Here is a 14,288-nt window from a genome sequence, read left to right on the forward strand (position 1 = left end):
CCAGCACATGCCCCTACACACAAACATACATACCACAAGGATATCAATTGTCACTACTATAATTTAAAAAGAAAACGAACATAAGACATGTAAGGTTTTATAGAAAAGAAGAAGGCCTGACAGAATTAACGTACCAATTATAATAACATCATAGAATCTCATGACATTTCCAATATAAAATTTCTAATGTTTTTTGTACAATCTTAAATTAGCTCAACAAGAAAACAAAAGCACAATAGCATTAAAGATTTCAGTGGACTATAAGACATTTGTGTATTGACAATAAACATGTAAATTTTTATTTAAAAATGTTTTAAGGCTGGAGAGATGGCTCAGCAGTTAAGAGAACTTGCTGCTGTTCCAAAGGGCCAGGTTCAATTTCTAGCACCCACATGACAGCTCACTGCTGGTTTTCGTGGACATCAGAAAGATACATGGTTCACATACAAACATACAAGCAAAACACTCACACACATAAAAATGAATAAATTATCGAAGAAATACTTTAGACACTTATTAAAGGAAAACAAAAAATGTCAGTCATGGACAGACATTATTTTGAACAAATAAAGAGGTAGACTGTTTCCCACAAGTGATTTTATAAAATATTTATTAAATTTATTAGATTTAATAAAATATTAATAAAATTGCAATTGGAATTTATTTTAGAGACTTGTCTTAATTAGGGTTTCTACTGCTATAACAAAGCATCAAGTTGGGGAGGAAAGAGTTTACTTGGCTTACACTTCCATATTATTGTTCATCATTGAAGGAAGTCAGGACAGAAACTCAAACAGGTGGGAACCTGGAGGCAAGAACTGATGTAGAGTCATGGAGGGATGCTGCTTACAAGCTTGCTTCCCATGGCTTGTTCAGCCTGCTTTTTTATAGAACCCAGAACCACCAGCCCAGGGATGGCACCACCCAGAATGGGCTTGGCCCTCCCCCATCAATCACTAATTAAGAAAATGCCTTCCATTATGGAGGCATTTTCTCAATTGACACTCCCTCCTTTTAAAGAACTCTAGTCTGCGTGTCAAATTGACATAAGATCAGCCAGCACAAAACTTAAAAATAATTTTAAAATCTGCATGTGAAAATAATATACAACAAATACTGGTGTATTTGTAAACAAAAGCAAAGAACGATCCTTGACTTCCTATGTCTTTACACATTAATGAGTGTAAGTTGTTCTGAAACTGCCACTATGGCAGAAACTTAACTAGGTACTGAAGGAATGTGGTCTGCCCCTCACCCCCACCCCGCAAAGCACACCGTAAAGCAGAGTACTCTTGACTGTGTGTGAAGAAGCAGAGCACAGACAGCTCAGAGGCGATGTATCACAAGATAAAACAAGCTCTGTGAGAGCCTAGAGAAGAAACAGGCTGCTCAGCCTGTCTCACAAAGGGGGAAAAGTGAAAGCATGTCCCAGGATGGCACCAAATGGGTTCCACAAAGAGAAAGTACCAAAATGTGAAACTGTAAAGTTAAATGCAAAATAATGTAAGGAGGGGTTTCAATATGCGAATTGAGAGTGGGGACAAATTAAAGTAAACCCCTATCATCTAAAAACCATAAAGGGAATTTCACTGTTTTAAAACTTATATAAAAATCAGTAGGTTCCATTAAAAAGAAGAATTGAACAGTTAATATACAGAAAGAGGAGTTATGTATAAAATTAAAAAGTGATAGTGACATAAATAAAATATATGATCTCCAACTTAAGGGTGGAATGATATAAAGAAGAAAGTCTGAGAATTTGATAGCAATGTGGATAGACTTGTAATGGCAGCTTCTGTGTCTCTTTAGTGAGAGGGTTAGAAATGGTGACACCCTCCTCCAGACAACTCTAAATCCAAAGCTAGAGCACACACAACATGGGCTGGATTTTTCCTTCCACTTACATTCTTGACTGGGTATTCTTTTGTGAATACACCACACACATCTGTACAAGATGTCTTTGTATATACAGATGCTCAAACCTTTGGGAATCAGAAATACAAATCAATACAAATCAGAAGTATAAAACAGTAAGATGTCACTTTGTAGCCATCAGATAGAAGAGAAGGGGGAGGGGGAAGGAAGAGGGGAAGGAGAATGAGAAGAGGAGGAAAAGAGGGAAGAGGAGAGGGAGGAAGAGAAGGTGATGATGATGAAAAGGAGGAGGAAGAGAAGGAGAAGAAGGAAGAGGAGGAAGAGGACAGGAAGAGGAGAAAGAGGAGAGAGAAGAAGGAGGCAACAAAACTTTGACTGAAGATTGTGACTCTAAGAACCCTTCAATGCTACTGTTGGGATAAGCCAGGAATTAACATCACTGGATCTTCTTGTCCATCTTTCTTATGTGAATAAATCTCTTCTTTTCTGCTTTCCACTTTTAATTTGATGCTTTTAATTGCCTTATTGAAGAGAGAAGGCTGGACCAGGCTTGGGGCACAGGTTGTGACTTCCAAGTTCAGCTCAGTAACAAATATTCTATATTATTCAGAGTGAATATACCACTGAGGTATGTAGGCTGGAAATGATACCACCATGAGGATGTTTATTTCAGCATTATTCATATCATTGGGGTTCAAAGACAATCTATGCACCCATTACTAGGTAATTCAAAAGTAAAGCATATGGATGCATTGAAAAGTAATACACAACTATTAGAAGCAAAGAATGTATGTTCATGGCAACAGGGGCGGTTTATTTTTTAGATTAACATTTCAAAAGATGGTGCTGAATCAAGTAGGTCAGAAATAAGCCAATACAGTTCATATATACTTGTTCTAATTAAATAATCATTATGAAGTCACAATGCAATGCAATACAATACTTCAGCTGTAAAGAAAAGGTGTTAGGAGCAGAGAAGTAATGGGAAAGTAATGAGAAACAGCTAAAAAAGGTAAACATGCAGCAACTTTAGTAGTGTATTTTGAACTGAGAGGATGTCAATTCAACCCTTTGCATCCACCTTTGGAGACAAGCTGGTTAGCAAGCTTCACTGAGATGGTACCATTTAGTAATAGTTGACACGGGATGAGACTGGGGTCAGAGTTACAGTCATAGTATGAAGCCATTGGTAAAACACTGGTGTGAGAAGGTGCATGGCCCATACGGACCACATGATCAGAATGAAGTAAGGAAAGGAAGACAAGAGAAGACTTTCCAAGGGACTTTGGAAATGTTGAGAATTTTGGATTAGAGTCATGGAGAACAGACTGATATAAAAGTAGAATGTCTCATGATTGATTGACGTACCATGATGCCCTTGGGAAAATGCGGACAAGAAGGAAGCAGAGAGAAGAGCTGGTGAGGCCACTCTTTTAGCAGATACAGAGAAGACAAAGGCAGCTAGAACTAGGGAGATGGCAGTGGCGATGGAGAGAAATAGGATTTACCACAAGAAGAAGAAGAGCCTGGCCAGAAACAGAGAATTTGGGGAAGTCAATAACTCTAGTTGGGTGTTTCGGAGTATTCAAGTATATTTACTCAAGTGTACACCATTTAAGTATAACTACTCATTATTATAGAGGAAACAAAATTCTTCCACTGTGCTAATCCTCTATAGGTTGACTTTTGTTTACATTAAGTAAGAAATATCTGAGAATGTCTAGCCATAGACTTCACTAACCTGAATTTCTGGATTTTCAGTCAGGAAAATCACTTAAACCACAACCATGACTCAATATGTTTCATAAGAGATTGAACAGCAGAGACAGCATCTGGGAGATGTGGAGAGACATCAGACTAAATACCCTTCTTTATCTCTTCTGAAGTTGAACCAGCATCCACTCAATAAAATCAGTGGGCATTGCCATATGTGGTGGCACACACCCACAGAACCACCACTGGAGAAGCCTAGGCTCCTAGAAGAATCCTAGGTGGCAGGCAAGCCTAGCCAACATAGTGAGACCCTATCTTTAAAAAAAGTACTCAAATGTTGCTTAAACTAGAGGATAAAAACAGTAAAGCATGGTTCGTTTGGTGATGTGCTTACAGTTGTGGTGGGTGGGATCAGCTTTCAAATATCTTCCTAAAGCAGTCAATCTTGAATACTGAAACTTAGGGAGAAAGAAAATAAAAGTCAATGCCAGTTCCACCAAATAAGCTTATCATTTATATTTTGATGTGTATTACTTTCAAATACTTTATCAACAGATATCTGTATCTAAAATGATCACCCTGACCATTTCATTTAACAACTATACATATATTCATTTGCCTATATCCGTGTATATATGATTTCCATGTTGTTAAATACCATCCCATAATAAAACTTTTACCACTGTCGAGTATCTCATTATTTAGCCAATTCTAGAACATATTATAGATAATTTTGAAAGAAAAGTTCTGGGATGTAGTGTGAATAAGATTTTCTAAATAGTGTTTGTGACATATACTATAAAATGGTATGTCTAGGAGAATGAAGTTGGCTTTGGCAAATGGCAGCTCACTCTGTGTCAAACAAGCTTTAATCAGCTTCTGTATATAACTCTATTTATTCCTTACAATTCTATTAAATATGGGTTGTTATGAATGAAACTTTTGAGGCCCAGGGCTTGCAGTGTTGCTGAGAGCCACAGTGGCAGATTCAGGAATAGAATGCAGGAGTCAGGCTCCTGTTCTGTCCTCTGGAGCACCCCAGGGCTGCTATCTGAGGCTTAAGATCAAGATGGTCATAGGATAAAGGACAGACACCGTCACCTGTGCTTAGTGCAAAGGTTATATTTTCAGGCTTGGGATTCAGGGGAAAGAGTGTGGCAAGAGGCATACATGACACTTCCTGTTAGCAAGGACGGCTGACTCTCTAAGTACATTTCCAAAAATGCAAGCGACTGTCCCTTTTCTCCCTTCCTCTTATGATAGGATTAATGTTTGTGACTTCCTTATGCTTTCACATTGAAGTCTTTCACCCCAGTGTGAAGCTGCTAGGAAGTAAGGCCCTTGGGGGGGGGTAATGATGAAGTTGTAGGGGGGTTAGATGGTGTCATGAGAATGGAGTCCTCATGATGGGATTAGTGGCCTTGTAAGAAGAAAAAAAAACAGCATATCTTCGCTGTCAGCTGCAGATACAAGGAGAAGGTGGCTGTTCTCAGGCCAGAGAGAGGGATGACACCAATAATAAAACATCCATCACCTGAATCTTGGACTTCTTAGCTGCCACAGCTGTGAGAAACAGCGGACTGCTGACTAAGGCACACTGGAGTAGTGTGAGAGTACTCCAAATCCACATTACTTTCTCTGAAGCAGTATGAATGGCTTCCCTACTATGTTCTAGACATGGGTGCCAATTCACCGGGGCATCATTGTCAAAAGCTACGGTGACTAACCAGGAAAGTTGAGGCTACCTGGGCCAGCCACACCTCAGCTCTCTTCATTCTTGGGTACTGGGTGAGAGGCTGAACATGAGTTTCTTTGTAATCATGTAGGACTGTGAGTCATGCATGTCCATATTTGCTCTGGCCTCTCTTCAGAAGCTCAGATGGCAGAGGCAAAAGCCCTGAGATGAGGCAGTTCAAATCCCACTCCCACCATTCAGTCAGGCTCCTAGCCTTTACAAAGGACTCCTTGGGCAAAATTTCCTGTTCTTATTTGGTGATGTTTTCCCTTTATTACTTGGTTAGAACCTGAAGATAGGAAAGAGTGACTGGGTCCAAGCTTTCCCATCATTACAATTTCCTGAACCTTTTAATGTGGTTTTCTTTAGAATAGCAAATCCCTTTCAGAATAAAGAAAATTATTCTTCTAATCATATAAACTTTTCTGCTGTTTACAATCACAGTGGGTCCAGGAACTCCCAGAAGCACATTCATTAGTCACTCAATGAGTTTACAGACTAGAATTAAGAAACGCAGAATTAAGAAATGTCTAACAGATCCTGTGTGCCTCCATTCTTTCTAATTTTTCTACTTAAAAACTTTGGTGTTTTTTTTTTTTTTCTCAACACTTGGCTCCCATTCCAGGAGTTCATAGGTAAATGAAACCTCTTTTGATGACAGGCTCAATCCTTCTGTTGAATTCAGGAAGGCTTAGTGGAGCACACAAGTAGCAGATTCCTCTTCTCAGGGGAAGACAGTGGAAGGAATAAATGAGTGTGTTTCACTCGAGCACAAGACTGATGGAGGATACAGTAGAGAGTGTTTGCCAACGAGACAACGGGCTGGACTCTGATGAACAAGGAAGCTCCTCTTCTGCTACCCCCAGTGCAACACGCATTTCTGTGCAAAGCTGTAGACGAAATTCTAAATGGTCTTATTCAATAAGAAACACAGAGCCAGCCAGATACAGAGTTAACAGCTCAAGAGATCCGAGCACTAGCAAAGAGCCAAGACCACCTTATCTTACCACTCGCTGCTGTCCTTCCCCTGAGAGAGACCTTCTTCCTGTGTCCTGTCTTTTTATTGCCTTTCTGTTCTGCCTTCTCATTGGCTCTAAACCCAACCACATGACTTCCTCCTTACTGCCTGTCTATACGGACCTCTAGGTCTCTATGGTTGGTACTGGGATTAAAGGTTCGGGTTACCACGCTTGGCTGTGTCCTTGACCACACAGAGACTCTGCCTGCCATATGATTGGATTAAGGGCATAGGCTACCACTGACGGACTTCTGCTTAATGGCTCACTTTTACTTCTGATCCCTAGGCAACTTTATTTATTAACATACAAATCAAATCACATTTCAGCACAAATAAAATGTCACCATACAAAAATGCAGGAATGGACTAACAGTCCAAAGACCAGGAGGGCTGACTAGGAGTTGTAACAGGCCCAAACAAAGGCTCTGTGACATTGTATGTCCATCAAGCAGCTCTTTCTCCATTTTTATTTTTCCGTCCCAATTGACTCTGTATATCTTCTTTCCAGCTAAGAATTTTTGAACTTAAAAAAAGCCCCTTTTCTGTTCTTGTGGGATCTCATTTTGCAGTCTGAAAGTTAGAGTAACATCACACTTCATTGTCAAGAAATAAATAGTTACAAGTGGAGAAAACTGAAGAACAGTCACATTACATGCACAGATAAACTATTTCTTGGAAGGCATTTTATGAGTTTAGTATTTATATATGCATATAGCATGTACATTTATACATAATCCCACACTCAGTCACTGTAGATGTATTAGAAGGTGTGCTACACAGAATAGGGCATCTTGTACCTCTGTAATACTTACCTATAGAGGAGAAAGAGACGTTGTTATTAAAGATCTTATTCAGGGGCACTGGATCCTAAGAATTTTCCCATGTAACTCATTAATCATGTAACCCACTATCCCTACTGGTAATTAATCTTTATTGAGTTAATTAAAAGTATTCCAGGATTCTAGAAATTAGTGAGCCCTTAATTTTCAGGCACTTTCCTTAGTTGACGCTCCCCCACCTGTTAGGTGACTTGGCAGCATGCCTATTAGGTTCCCCGAAGGATCATTTCAAGCACATGACTCATTCCATGGAGGCTTTTAAAGCCATCCACCTCAGAGCTTGGGACAAAGTCTAGTCATGTGAATTAGAAGTTTTCAAATCAAAGTGTTCAGGAAGAATCCTAATCAGATGGCATTTGAATGGAGATAGATCATCAATGCAAAAAGTAAAGCACCCAAGTCAATGTCACCCAGCTGGCTCTAGAGCTCAGGTCCTGGAGGACTTTGCTGGGTCCTTCTTTCATTAAGATGTCAGCCTCCTCCACAAGTCCAGTGCTCAGGTGCCTGAGAAGATGTTTAGTTCATCTCTCATGTTCTTTAAAGGGGCCGTGTGTTCTCAGCAGGGGCTTTAAACAGCTTTGTTCTTTATTGGTCAGACTTAGATCTGCCGTATAGTTTTGTCTTTTCCACTCTTCATGTCGATTTCTCTCAGTAGGTCTTTCTAGGGAGTGAGGTAATGCTACCTTGAGGATTCTATGAAGTCCATGAAAGGCACAGACCAAAGAATGCTGATTCAGATAGGGACACTTGATGAGTGATGAGGTCACTTGGACCCGACAAATAGCCTTTGCCTCTCCTGATCTGTTTGCATCATTTGACCTCTGCTTTAACTGAGAAACAGACACTAGGCTTGAGGACCTTAAGCTCTCTTCTCACACTTGGGCACAGACCGAGTTTGGGTATTTCCATGCAGAAGAGAACTTTACAAAAATGGAGTGAGTCTGTAGAGAAAGTCACAGATTAAATTATCTACTCCTTTCCAAAGGGAATTCCTGAGAGTCACCCAAGTTAGAATTAATAAATGTAGCAGAGGTATTTTAGGGACTCTTGGCATAATCTTATACATCTTTCTGTCTGTCTGTCTGTCTATCTATCTATCTATCTATCTATCTATCTATTTGTATTTGTACATATGTTTTGGGTGTCTATGAGCTGGTGCATACATGTAGAGGTCAGGGGTCAGTGTCTCGTTTTTTTTTTTTTTCTTGATCTTTCAGTACCACACTTTTCTGAGACTATGACTAGAACTAGAGCCCATTGATTCTGCTATACCAGCTGGCCAGTAAATCCCCAGGAACCTCGTTTCTCTGCCTTCCCAGAACTGGGACTATATGTATGTGCTAGGATGGCTGGAGTTTGGTGCTGTGGACTTTTTATGTGGTTGCTGGGATTGAATTTACTTCCCCATGTTTACACAGCAAGTGTGTTAAAGACTGAGTTATTTCCTGAGCCCCACATATTTTATTTTTAACATCTGAGTGACTAGGGGCTCCCAGGCCCATGTAGGAACACATGACTTCTTAACAAAATTTTTTTAGATTTTTTTTAAGTCTGTATGTGTATGTATGTGGGTATGTGCACTTGAGTGCAGGTGCCTGTGGAGGAGAGAAGGATTAGATCTTCGCTGGAGGTGGAGTTACATGTGGTTATGAGCCACCCACATGTATACTGTGCATTGAACTCTGGTTCTCCAGAAGAACAGTACACATTCTTAACCACGGTGCTATCTCCCCAGCCTGTATATTGCCTGTTTTATAAGGCTATTAGATATGATGGAATAAATCTTGTATACTAACTGTTATGGCAAAAAGTAAAGCAAAACACTGCTACTTAGATTTGACATCTTTGGGTTCTGAAATGGTAGAATGCTAATGAGTAGATTAATATTTAGTCAAAATTTTAATAATTAACTGAGCCCTAGGGGTTGAGATTCCTTTAGGACTTCTCTTTTTCTAATTGATAATGGAAATTTTGTCTCTAGATATGAGTTAATAACTAATATTGGACTTGCTCTCTTGATAATAACAACTGTAAAACTAAGAAGAAAGGACGAGGAGATGAAAATTTTGGTAGTACAAGATTCTATTTATTGGCACAAGGAAAACAAAATAGTCTTTATTGTCAATCTAGATTTCTGCTTTGTATAGCCCAGCACAAAAATAGAAACTAAACAGAGCATGGAGGTGTATACTGAAGAGACTGAGGTTTGAGTATAGGGCAAATAAGATAGTTAAGGTTTATGAGTCAGAGTACCAGAGGAATAGAGCACACATAGAATAACAGGTCCAAAATATGAAGGAACACATTTCTCTAACCAAAGCCCAAGGCTAGAAAGCCTAGCTTTAGGTTTAAAAGCTTGTCCATGTTAAGAGGAAATGATATTATATATTATAAAAGCTTATCCATGTAAAGAGGGAAAATAAATATATATATTTATTTTGTGGGGGTTTGCCAACCTTGGTACAGGTTTAGAGTAACGTCTACTCTAGGGCCAACTCTTGGCCTTGTCTGTTGAATGGGCAAGAGACAAAAACCCAACAAAATTAAAAATCTTGAGAGCGAGACAACAGTTTTTTCCTTTAAAATAGGGTTTGGATGAGCTGAAAAGATGGATAGGGCTGGTTTTATATACAGTGATGAACTGAAGGAAGCAGGATCAAAAGACCACAAGAAGGCTGGTCATTCCAAAACTGCTTCCCGTGGAATAAACAGCACAAACATAATCGGATAACATTAGACTAGATTTCTTAAAGTTATTTGTTGTTTTAAAGGGGGTTGCTTAAGATTAAAGCAAGAAGGAGCTTCATTATCATCAATTAGCTTGTTTGAGAACTCTCACTACTGTCTCTCCCTCCAGATTTCTTGAATGATTAGAGAACAACTTGGGTTCCACTTGGTGACAGGGAACGATAGTTTGACTAACTCTATTTTGACTTCTAAAGTCTATTTGGAGCCCTGTACTGGAGCTCAGTCCAAACGATGGCCTCTTGTAGTTTTATTTAACCATCTCTTCCCTCATTTCTGTCAAGAGATCTCACCTTCCATTTGTGTACAGAACTGCACTTCCAAGAAAGTTGTTGCTCGAATAAATTCTACCATAGCTTAAAAATTATTAAAATTCACTGACAGGGTTTCTTGTGCTCAACATTATCTCATAAAATGAAGGAAGAGTAGAAAAGTCAAAATATCAATAGTTTCATATAATTAAAGGCAGTGAAGTACTTAATGCAAAAGTGGCAAAATTGAATCTTTTAACCATCGTCAGGCATTTATTATGAGTGACCAGCCAGTTTGTTCATTTGGGAAGGAAGGGACATGATTAGCCAACAACATCAAAATTACTTGACAGGGGAAGCATGATTAACATTCGTGAGATACGTTTCTCTTTTTGAAGGTACAACCCTCTCTGTAAATACCGAACAGAAAAGTGAAGAAAAGCTACCTTTTCTGTTAGAAAGGAAATGGCCTTTTCTTAGGAATGATGCTCCTTTGGAAAGGTCATGGAACTGTGGTTGGCAACCAGAGCACTTCCAAGGGAGGAATAGTTACAGGCAGAAGGCAAGGTATCCAGCACGACATCTCAGGGAGATGAACTGCTTGAACTTGCTCAGGGAGGACCCAGGTGATTAGTCAGATTGCCCAGCACACGCAACAAAACCTCTTGGAGGTGGAAATGCAGACTGTGAGGGAAGCTTCCTATCTAGATGGAGACTTTGCCTGTGGCATAGAGGCACAGCCAAGGTTTCCTAGGTAGCAAAATATAGGCGTGAAGCTAGAGGATTTGACAAAAAATGATGGAAGTAGAAACCTGAACAAGGACAAGGCAAGAACTTCTCTCTGTTAAAGGGGTGGGGTAGGCCAGACCAAAGTGGGAGCAAAATGGGTTGACTAGAAAGGATGGTTAAAGAAAACCCGACAACTGGAGCCAAGCATAAGCTCTAAGCTAACTACAGTGTTTGTTACTCAGCCTGTGGTTATGACACCCGAGAGTCGGTTAGGAACACAGAATCTCAGGCCCCACCCAAGGCCTACTCAGTCTGAACCCACAGTTCACCACGATCCCCAGAGGACTCCAGCTCATTTGTTATCTGAGAAACACTGCCTAGATAGACGTCTGAGATAGGGGCCATGGAAGCTCCTATAAAGATCTACAAAATCCATACAGCAGCATGCCACAAAGTCAGTGTTAGAAGCATCCATGTGTCTCTCCATACAGGTAGACGCTCACCTGGTAGTCTCTAGGTAGATGTATAACTTAAGTGAGAATTGGCAAGTATGTTCGTGGGTAAAGCACAGCATGAGAATGAGAAAAACCACTGTCATATACACATTTTGACTCTGTGGATACATGGACTTTTGGGCACAAGTTTGCCCATTATAGTCTCTAGTAGCATGTTTATTTATTTTGTTCATAAAATTATTGAAATCCATGACCACTTGAGTAATTCAGTCTTTCATGACCCACCTATGCCAAGCATCTCTCCCCAGTGTCCAGGATTCCTTAGCTGTACACTGACCCGATGAATAAAGATAGATAAAATAAGTGGTGACATATGTTGTGAACTCACTCTCTTTTCATGGGGAAGAGTTTATCTATTATTTGATTTAACACTCTAAGCCTCTCTAGTTAATTTTCGCACAGAAGCAGCCTCTGTATTTGCCCCCTACACTGAAGCTTCTGTGTCACACTCCTGACGCAGCATCTTCCGAGTGATGAATGGTGGTGTTCCTGACAGCCTTTGTCTTAGAAAGTCTTGAGGCTGGCATGGCTTAGTGGCCTCATCCCCACTTTTGGTTACCTACTGTATCGCTGTTGGAAGATTCTCTGCCTGAAAATTAGCACCACTGATGGAATCCTGGGACGTGGTGTCGCATAATGCCCTGTTGTTGCACATGTGGGTTAAAGACTTACATAGTCCGCACCAGGAACGTCTGGCATCTTTCCCACCATCAGAACCTTCAAATTCCCCAAACGCTGGAACATTTTTCTTATGGAAGGTGCTACTTGCCAGAGTTAGTCTAAACAGTTCCTTCCCGGTTCTTGGATCCATTATGAAGTAAGGACCTCCTCCCTGAGCTGCAGGTGCCTATCTCTGTCCCTAGATGAGGTTGTTCTACTCATTAGTGACGTCAGATCTTCCAATGTGACAGCCCACTGATGGTGGCACCCTGGAATTCAGACAGGGAGAGAAGAAGCCAACGAAATGGAATGGTTGCAAGAGGGCTGGTCAGGTTAAAGTGCTGACTGCAGGAAGTGGGTGGGGAGCGAAGGGGTCCTCTGGGTTAAGACCTGCTGCCCACGCTCACATCCTTCACACTGTTGAAAAGGATGGAGGGACCTTGTCGCTTTGAGAAACCTTAGGAGATGAGTTTTCAGGCAGTTATGATGTGACAGTGAAAAAAAAAAACAACAACACAGGACTCAGGTTCCAACTGCACTGGCAGAGAGAGGAAGAGAGACATAGACATTGACAAAGGATTGCTAAAAAAAAAAAAAATAATAAATAAATAAATAAATAAATAAATAAATAAAAGAAAGTGAGCCACAAATTAATAGAGTTCGATAGAAAAGATGCTTGCTGGTGGGGAGCAAAAAGAAGACTGAACAATCTTCAAGTTTTACAAGGAGTGAGAGGAACAAATCCATTCCTTACTTCCAGAAGGAAAGAAACAAGCCCCCATTCAACCTACAGCCTAGGTGGGATTTAGTCTGCAGCTGAAGAAAAAAAAAAAAGAGGTCATAGAAGGAAAAACGTAAGTTTGGAAGCTTGCATGGAGCCTGAATTTTCATCTATATATATCACCATAGTGCCCCACAATTGTGCTTCGAATTTTCAGTTTTTTTAAAAACTTTTATGCTACTTTTAAAATTTACAGTGTGTGTACCATGTATACAGGTATGTGGCTGTGGGCACTTGTGCACCACAGTATGTTTACAGAAGTCAGGGGACAGCTCTTGGGAGCCAGTTCTTGCCTCCCATCTTGTGAGGACATGGCCTCTCTTGTTATTCGGTTACCCTGAGTACCTGCCTGCCTCAAATGCTTCCAGGCGGCTTTCCTGTCTCTGTTTCCCATCTGGCCGTGGGGTGCTAGGAGTGCACATGTGTGCCACAGTGTTCGGCTTTTTTATGTGGGTTTCCTGGGTTCCTGGGATCAAAATCAGTTGGGCAGGGTGTACGGCAAGTGCTATGAGATGCTGGGCCATCTCACTGGCCTCCCAATTGCTCAATTTGGGACTCAGCAGATGCTCGTGAACTAGCTCAGTGAATCTTCTACTTTTCCTGTTTCCCTTGTTCTCGTTTTAAGATTTTCTTGAATATCTTATTGCCTGGGTGTGAAATATATGTACACTGATTTTAAGAATTTAGAACATATAATATCTTTGAAAACACACCCTTTCCATTTCTCACTCATTTTCTTCTGAGTGGGTCCCTTCTGCTGTGTTTACTAAGCTTACTCAGACCTGGGCTGCTATCTCCTTTTGGAAGCCGCTGTATCACTTTAAATCTCCTGTGACCATCTCTTGCTATACTGTACTGTACTGGGATGGCATCTCAACTACTATTATTTTCCAAACAAAACGCATTACCTTAATTTATTATCCAATTCAATGGCATCCACTTGAATAAAACTTACCATTGGCTTCCTATTTTTGTTACAGAGGTTATTACTGAGCCCTAGTTATCTCTTGCTTAGATGAGTGCAAAGCCTTCCAGTGAATTTCTTGCATCTCAATAGATGATTACTCCTGTCCTTCATTGACCTTACATATAATTACCTGATGGCTAGTCCTGGATTAAAGCATCAATCATATAATTTCCCTGCTTCAATGGCCAATGCCATTGTTTTCCGGTGTTTACTAAATGACTCCACAATCCTATCACTTGTCTTTCTGGGATTTAAGGTGGAAATAGGTCATTTTGAGCGTGCACACTAAAATCACTGTTTGGACCCACTTCTTTCCCTGTGGATGAGGCCCCCTCACCTCTACACCCTCTTCATCCCCTATGGATTAGGTCTCTGTTTTCTAATTCTCTTCCTTCGATGGAGATGGGATCCCTCACCTCTAGGCTCCTTTCCTTTGCTGTGGACAAGATCCCTTTGCCTC

This window comes from Peromyscus maniculatus, chromosome 10 (genome assembly GCF_049852395.1).
Source record: "Peromyscus maniculatus bairdii isolate BWxNUB_F1_BW_parent chromosome 10, HU_Pman_BW_mat_3.1, whole genome shotgun sequence".
Classification (NCBI taxonomy): domain Eukaryota; kingdom Metazoa; phylum Chordata; class Mammalia; order Rodentia; family Cricetidae; genus Peromyscus; species Peromyscus maniculatus.